This window comes from Herpailurus yagouaroundi, unplaced genomic scaffold, assembly GCF_014898765.1.
Source record: "Herpailurus yagouaroundi ecotype Mexico unplaced genomic scaffold, PumYag 163, whole genome shotgun sequence".
NCBI classification, from domain to species: Eukaryota; Metazoa; Chordata; class Mammalia; order Carnivora; family Felidae; genus Herpailurus; species Herpailurus yagouaroundi.
In genome coordinates this window covers 1,235,682-1,244,772 of record NW_024412404.1, presented here as the reverse complement: position 1 = coordinate 1,244,772, position 9,091 = coordinate 1,235,682, and the positions used below count along the sequence as shown (strand labels likewise).

At 32.4% G+C, this 9,091-nt stretch overlaps 1 protein-coding gene across 3 annotated transcripts in view; it reads right to left on the bottom strand.

Annotated features, from left to right (window-relative positions):
- PHYHIPL (phytanoyl-CoA 2-hydroxylase interacting protein like) overlaps positions 1-9,091 on the bottom strand; it is a 93,673-nt gene that overhangs the window by 74,029 nt on the left and 10,553 nt on the right. Inside the window, exon 1 of one of the 3 annotated variants that reach the window (XM_040485077.1) lies at positions 6,912-6,951. The exons of the other annotated variants lie outside the window; for them this stretch is intronic. The gene's annotated coding sequence lies outside the window, so the exon portion shown is untranslated. Of the gene's footprint in view, positions 1-6,911; positions 6,952-9,091 lie in introns of those variants that run through there. 3 annotated transcript variants of the gene reach the window in all.

Genomic DNA, 9,091 nt, shown 5'->3' with positions numbered 1-9,091 from the left:
ATGACAGCTAAGACATGGAAACAACCCAATAAATAAACAAAATGTGATATATATATGTATATATATATATGAATAATTACTCAGACATAAAAAAATAATGAAATCTTGCCATTGGTGAGAACATGGATGGACCTTAAGGGCATTACACTAGTGAAATAAGTCAGACAGAAAAAAGACAAACGACATATGTATAATCAAAAAAAAAAAAAAAATGAGCTGGTGGTTTCCTGAGGCCGTGGGGTGGAATGGAGTGGGGTGGAAAAATGGGTGAAGGGGGTCAAAAAGTATACATTTCCAGTTATAAAATGAGTAAGTCATGGAATAGAATGTTCATCATGGTGACCATACTTAATACTACTATACTGCATATTTGAAAGTAGCATGAGTGTGGATCTTGAAGTTTCTCATCAGGAGAAAAACATGTATAACTATGTATGGTGATGAATGTTAACTGGACTTACTATGGCCATCATTTTGCAATATATACAAATATCAAATCATTACCTTGAATAACTGAAACTAATATAGTGTTATGCCAATTACATCTTAATAAAAAATATGTTTCAGAAATGTTTTTGATGCTAAAGAAAGAGTATATAGGGACGACTGGGTGGCTCAGTCAGTTAAATGTCTGATTTCAACTCAGGTCATGTTCTCATGGTCCACAGTTTGAGCCCCACGTTCGGCTCTGTGCTGACAGCTCAGAGCCTGGAGCCTGCTTTGAATTCTGTGTCTCCCTCATTCTCTGCCCCGCCGCCATTCATGCTCTATCTCTCTCTGTCACTCAAAAATGAATAAACATTAAATAAAGAGTATATAATTATGTGATATAATAATATCCACCCCTGAATGTTGGGTGGATTCATTTATTACAGATATGGCTTGTTGTACAAAGCAAGATGTGTAAAAATAGAATAAAAATTTGTTAAAAGTTTTTTGATCTTGTGCCCCATATACAAAAATGTTGAGAATGTATATAATATAATTGCAGTCAACTCTTTAGAAATTATACATACAACCTTACTGATATGTTATGAGCATTATATACTGGAAAAATAAAAACATAAAATATATAATTTAAAATAATTTATTTTACTTATTAGTAAAAGATATATATGAATATGTGATTTTACTTTGATAATCTTGGCTTAATATTTTGTGATATAGCACTTCAAACAACCAGCTCTGAATTTGATCTAGATATCTTGTTTTAAGGGTGTCACATAGGAAAAGATATCACAATAGAATACGTATATCAGAATGGAAAAAGTACACCGTGTCTTACGAAACACTAATATTTTTCATTTCTTTTAATTATTATTTTTAATATGAAATTTATTGTCAAATTGGTTTCTATACAATACCCAGTGCTCATCCCAACTCATTTTTTTAAGTTAATTCATTTATTTTGAGAAAGAGAAAGAGAGAGAGAGAGAGAGAGAGAGAGAGAGAGAGCAGGAGTGGGACAGGGGCAGAGAGAGGGGGGGAGAGAATTCCAAGCAGGCCCAATGCCAACATAGCACAGAGCCCAAGGCAGAGTTTGAACCCACAGTGAGACCATGACCTGAGCCAAAATTAAGAGTCAGACAGTTAACTGACTGAGTCACCCAGGCACCCAATACTAATATTTTTCATTTCTCTATTCCATATACCAATTATATAAAGGTATCTCCAGCACATTCAGTATACATGACAGTTTCATATACCTGAAATTAATCTCTGTCTATATATATATAAGATTAAGCATTTTTTTCTTATTTTAGCTGAGATAAAAATAAATATTAATATAAGTTCTATTACTCTGGGGTTCATACACAATATACCCATGGTATTTACATAAAACTTTTGAAAGTTCTTACATTATAAAAGTAAAGTGCATAATTTCCCCCCCCCAAAAAGTAGTACAGTACAACAGAAAAATGAAAATCAGCCATGTGCAGACCCTCAGTGATAATACAAGACAATAAAAATTTTAAAAGCAATTAAAATGAATTCTGGCACCAAAATAAATTATGATACCTTATACTGTTAGTATAATAACATTACCTAGTGCAAACATTTTACAAACTACATTTTAATCTGACAAAAACAATTCTGGGTAAAAATTTTTTTTCCTTTCTCTTTTCTTACACTATCACACCTAGCTTTCTTAAGAGTCACGTTTTACTTAAAAACAGTGCTTTTGGGGCGCCTGGGTGGCTCAGTCGGTTGAGCGTCCGACTTCGGCTCAGGTCATGATCGCGCAGTCTGTGAGTGTGAGTTCGAGCCCCGCGTCGGGCTCTGTGCTGACCGCTCAGAGCCTGGAGCCTGTTTCAGATTCTGTGTCTCCCTCTCTCTCTGCCCCTCCCCTGCTCATGCTCTGTCTCTCTGTCAAAAATAAATAAACATTAAAAAAAAATAAAAAAAATAAAAATTAAAAAAATTAAAAACAATGCTTTTAACATTTCATAAGAGATTTGTGTGCTCAAAGAAAAGAAATACAGAAATGTTGACAGAAAGCTGGACAAGCTTTGCAAACTCCTAGGTAAATGATACAAGTACAGCATTCTGAGTGCTTTTGAAATTTGTCAGCACAATTACAATTTAGCTACCTTTGAAATTACCTACAAATAGATGAAGCTAAAAATATCTGAATTTCCAGTGTCTAATATATACTTTCATAGATAAAATTTTCATAGATAATTTAAGAAACCATGATTCAAGACAATTTAGTTTATATTACATTTCAGTGCCATTTTGCCTTTCTGTCAAATTCTTCTGAAGGAAACAATTATAAGAAACTAGAGAAATGACAGAGAAACCCTATTGTAGAGAAAATAATTATTCTTTGATTAATGTGTTTTGTGAGTTTAGATTTCATGTCAGGCTTAAAGGATAGCATTTCTGTGTTTTAAAGTGCAATGAAAATAAGTGAATAAAACACACACACATACATTATTTGTGCTAAATAGCATCATGCATGTATCCAGGGAAATATATTTAAGATTTTCATTAAAATATTAATACATTATAATGAAACCAAGAGGATTTTGTATGTTAGATAGCTAAAGTTGTAAAGTATTAATAATACAGGCAAAAAACTGGAAAAAATATTCTAATTATTAGAAGTACAGTGAAGAAAAAGTTCATTGTTGACCATACGAAGCTTTTGAAATATTTGTGAAGCTCTCAGAAATATTCATACAGATGAAGATACACTTTTAAAATACATGGTGCAGAATAAAAATTCTGGTAGAGGTGGTTAGATTGTTTTTGGAATATTTATCACTATTTTGACCTTGAATTTTATCACTGTAAACTGTGTAACTGGAATTTAAATGAGGAAAGCTTTTAGCAAAACAAGTAGCATAAACAGCAAATCCCAGAACCACCATTCTTTAGTGATTATGTTTTCTTTTTTTTTAAATCACTAAAAAAACAACCAAAAAAGGTATATCAAGCTTCATGGAAATTAATATTGGATACAGTGGATTGTAACAGAAAAGAACAATATATAAATATTCTCAACCCTCAGCCTATCACAGTTTGAAAAAGTTATAGAAAAATTATATTTATTAAAATGTCAGGCTTATCTAAGTTTAAACACAAAGAATCAGCCAAAAAAAATTAAGTGTAAGAAAGACCATGTTCTATTTAGGCTAGCCATTCAATAAAAACCCTAGAGAACATTAAAATTAGTGGATTCAAAGTCAAAAGAAAATCTTAGAAATATACATTCAGTATGAAAGCCTTAGAAATACCTTTAGTGAAAATTTTAGTTTATCTTTGGGCTCCAGTGTCATTATTTTTCTGCTAATTTGAATTCCCAACAGTTATTTTATGCACTAAAGCCTATGTTGCCAAAGAGGGAAAAATTAATCCAGTATATTTCCACAGTAAACACAGAAAATCATATACTTATTCCCTTTCCAGTCAAAATAAGGGGAAATCTATCAAGTACAGAGTTTAGGCCAATTGTGTTTCTTCCATGTCAACTGCCTGAAATAACCACACCCAAGCCAAATTTAATTATATCAAAAGTAATTAATTTTCAAATGCTCCTTTTAGACCCCACATAAAAGACACCAGCATTCAAATTTACTTATTCTACTGAGCAGTTGAACAATTTGACATGGATCCAAAGATTGACTACAGGGTGAAGTAAAGAAAACCTAATAAAGGACAAATGGGAGGAACAGAAAACCATCTTGAAAAGGACTACCAAACTTTCACCTTTATCCTCAAAATCCCTGCCTATGAGACACAGATGGACATTTCTAACAGCCTTCTGGTCATCTCCATCTAGGTATTACACAGGCAACCTAAGTTGTCCAGAAAAAGCTTTATTTAATAGCTTGTTATTAAGGCTACTACTTCACATTTCTTCCAACTAACAAACTACTTTATTTACTGGTATCAAAATACATCAAATCTCCCAATTAGCAAATTTAGTCATCACCAACAGCTCCTTTTTTATATCTCTCACTTCCAGTTTAATCACAGCCAACAGATTTTTACTTAGGCTTATTAAATCTTGCATTTTTGACATTGTAACAAATATGTTAAATTAGTAAACTGTTATCAAAAAACTGGAATAAAACATTGGTACATGTCTGAAAATGCAGAGATAAATCCTTCCAATTTAACTGAATGAGAATATGAATGTGGCAGATCTTTCCACTTACTTTTGTAGAAGTTTCTCAAACAGATAAATTTAAGAATGCTAAAACAACACACAATAGGGAAGAAAATTTTAATGTCTAAATCGGGTTTTTAACACATCATAAACTAAATTGTCAGAAATATTGAGACACCTCTATTAAGGAGTAGAGATAAAATTTTTTAAATCTCAGGAATGGTAGCTCCCGTAAAAGCTATTGCCAACTTTATTATGTAGTAATTTTTTATTAATAAGAACTGGATATTAAGATAATTCAAAATAGTTTTAAGTAATCGCATATAGACCATGGTTTAAATTGAAGGAGTTTCTTTCTGAGCTAATTATAATGCTATGAATAAAAAATTTCAAAATTTATCTTTCATACCAAACTTAGGTGACTATCTTGAAAAAAGATATGTTTCAAAAGAAACAAGAAATACTCTGAGGAGAATGCTGGTGCTATTTTGATTGTGATTGCTTTGAATGTGTATATTACACACACACACACACACACACACACACACACACACACAAATGGAATACTACTTGGCAATGAGAAAAATGAAATCTTGCCATTTAAAACAACATGGATGGAGCTGAAGGGTATTATGCTAAATAAAGTAAGTCAGTCAAAGAAAGATATCATATGTTCTCACTCATATATGGAATTTGAGAAACTTAACAGAAGACCGTGGGGGAAGGGAAAGAAAAAAATTTAGTTACAAACTCAGAGGGAGTCAAACCATAAGACTTTAAAAAAATTTTTTTAATGTTTATTTATTTATATTGAGAGAGAGAGAGAGAGAGAGAGAGAGAGAGAGACAGAGAGCATAAGTGGGGGAGGGGCAGAGAGTGAGGAGAGAGAATCCTAGACAGGCTCCACGACGTCAGGACAGAGCCCGAGGTGGGGCTTGAAGTCACGAAACTGTGAGATCATGACCTAAGCCAATATTCAAAGTCAGATGCTTAACTGACTGAGCCACCAAGGCGCCCCAAACCATAAGAGACACTTAAATAAGAGAACAAACTGACGAATGGGGGGGGGGGGGGGGCATAGGTGATGGGGCATGGAAGAGGGCACTTGTTGGGATGAGCACTGGGTGTTGTATGTTAAGTGATGAATCATGGGAATCTACTCCCAAAGCCAAGAGCACACTGTATACTCCATATGTTAGCTAACTTGACAATAAATTATATCTAAAAAAACAAAATAAAACAAAAATGAATTTTAAAAATAAAAAAGAAATAATACTTTATTAATTTAAAAACACTTTAATAAAAATTAAAAATAGAAACACCACACAATCTAGAAATTCCACTATTAGCTATTTACCCAAGGAAATCAAAAGCACTAACAAAGATATACATATGCACACCTATGTTTATTTTACCATTATTTACAATAGCCAAGATATGGAAGCCTGTACAATGGAGTATTACTCAGCCATAAAAAAGAATGAGATCTTGCCATTTGCTACAACATGGATATAATTAATGCTCAGTGAAATAAATCAAAGAAAGGCAAATACAATATGACTTCACTTATATGCAGAATTAAAAAATAAATGAATAAACAAAAAACAGAAACAAAATACAGAGAACTGATAGTTGCCATAGGAGAATAGGGTATAGGGATGTGTAAAATGGGTAAAGGGAAGTGGGAGGTATAAGTTTCCAGTTATGGAATGAATAAGTCATGGGGATGAAACCTACAGCAAAGAGCATAGATATAGTCAGTGGTATTGTAATAGCGTTGAATAGTGACAGATGGTAGCTACACTTGTGGTGAGCATAGCATAAAGTACACAGTCTTGGAATCACTATGTTGTATACCTGAAACTAATGTAACATTGTATATCAACTATACTTCAATAAATATAGGAAAAAAAAGTTTGATAAACATCTTTCAAATATAATGAGCAAACTAATTTGATTATTGGGATCTTTAATAAGCTGAAGAAACTCAATTTGATAATAGTGACAATGTTACCGAGCTTATAAATGCAGATGAATTGTCAGTAATGAAACTGATCCTTACAGTTAAGATTAATCATGCAAGTAAAATAAATTTAACTCTCCTGAAATTTTAAGAGATCAGCACAAAGGTATAAGCTTTTTAAAAAAAATGTTACCAAAAATATTTCAGAATAGTATAAGATACATTATTTTCTCACTGAACAATGAAAAACTGAACTGACGAACAGATTCGATCACCTCCCTCCAAAAGGACTATTTACTTTTTGATTCAACTCTGAAAAAAAAAACAACTTACTATTTCTATTTAGTCTGGATCAATTGATTTGAAGAGTATCCTGAGAAAGCAAAATGAGTTTATAAACATTAGCATTTGTCACTACTTATTTCTATGAGGTAGAATTTCCTACACATAATACAATAAAAATAAAATACATAAGTGGATATTGAGGCCGATATAAAATAGCAACTTCCATGTATAATTGCTAATTTTCATTTCTTACTATATCCACTTATTGACTTTATTGGGAAAATGCTGTTAAATTTGAAATCACAGGATAAATATATAATTAAAAGCTACTTTTACTTGTTGGAGTTCTGCAAAATGTTAAAAAAAAAAAGGTTCTCTAAAAATTACAAGCTTTGAAATTTATTAAGATTTCAGACAAGATAAATTCAAACTCCTAACCATGGCATAATCTAGGTAGCCTTAACTAGTTTTCAGCTTATTTTCTCATAACAAACACTTCTTTTTTCCATCAATATCAAATGTTATATATTGCTAGAACATACATGATTTTACACCTTTATATATGCTCTTATCTCTATCAGAAATGCCCTTATTCCACTTCTCCCGGAAAATTTTTATTTTTATTTTAATATCCAGAAAAAATTTTTTGCTTCCTCTGTGAAGCCATCTGAGACACTCAAGACAGAATTACCTACTTTCTCCTCTACACTCTATTATAGTATCATCATGTTATTATATTTATCTATTTAAATTTATTGTCTCCCTAAATGCCAGTGAATCCTTTAAATGCAGGATCCAAGTTATATTCATTTTGGGATCCTTTTTTTTTTCTGTTCTTAACACAGATCCTAATGTTGGAGTACATGTACAAATACACAGTAAAAATTACATGTAAATAAAAGAACAAAAGGAAGCAAACTGGTTAAGTTTAGGGCCTAAAAATTAATCGAACAAGAATAGAATGGCACTGTCCTCAAGCTGTTATACTCAAAGTATGGCCTGTAAACTACTTACCAGGCTCTGATGAGATAAAAAAAAATTAGGATTAAACATTTGGAAACTTTAATAGGAATTTGACAGAGATTTTCACATCTGTTGAATCTTTTTTTTGGACTTTTAAAATTTTACTTTTCTAATAATTACTTTTATTATATTTTTATAAAGTATCATTCAGCGATAGATTGAATATTGAAAATAAAAACCAAAATACAGATTTAGAAGCACTACATTAGACTATGAAAGACAGAAAGAGGAGTAACACCTTGACATTTTTCAATGAGAATTTGGTTTACAAGGAAGAATATGATGTACACACAACTGTTGTAGTAGTACACATCATAACTATCCATACTTCTCAAAGTCCACATCATTATCTTTGACACTCTAAAATCTATTGATAGAATTGTTAAGTGTACCTGGAAATATTAATGCATAACTAGTATTTCTTTCTAAAGTTACTTATACGAGGACTAGATTTTAACTTAAAATTAGGGCTTGCTTCTTTCATTGCCTATCAGACCCAATGGCATAGATCACTACCCATTTTGATTGACTCCATACAGAGCTAGCCAGCTTTCTACTGCTCTCTGCCTGACCCAAGTAACATATAAAATCTAAATGATTATACAATTTTTTTCAGAAATTCTTCTTTCAATATTTTCATTCCTACCAAGAAAGATTAATTTATTTTCTCAATACTCTACATTAGGAGTTGGCAAACGTTTCCTCTAAAGTACCAGATAATAAGTATTTTAAGGCTTGTAAGCTATATGGTCTATTGTCACAGCTACCTCGCCTTTCTAGCAAGAAAGCAGCCACAGACAATATCTAAACAAATGGGCATACCTATGTTCCAATAAAATTTTACTTACAAAACCTGGCAGCAGGTGTTCAATTTGGACCAAGAACTGTAACTTGCTGATGCCTCTTCTATATCATAGGTATAACTTTAAAATCAAACATTAAGAACCTATCATATAATAATATTTAAAAATTGTCATTCTTGTTGCATTTATTATCAGCTTTTAAAATTTTAAATACTGAGAGAGGGAAGATGGCGGCGTAGGAGGACGCTGGGCTCACCGCGCGTCCTGTTGATCACTTAGATTCCACCTACACCTGCCTAAATAACCCAGAAAACCACCAGAGGATTAGCAGAACGGAGTCCCCGGAGCCAAGTGCAGACGAGAGGCCCACGGAAGAGGGTAGGAAGGGCGGCGAGGCGGTGC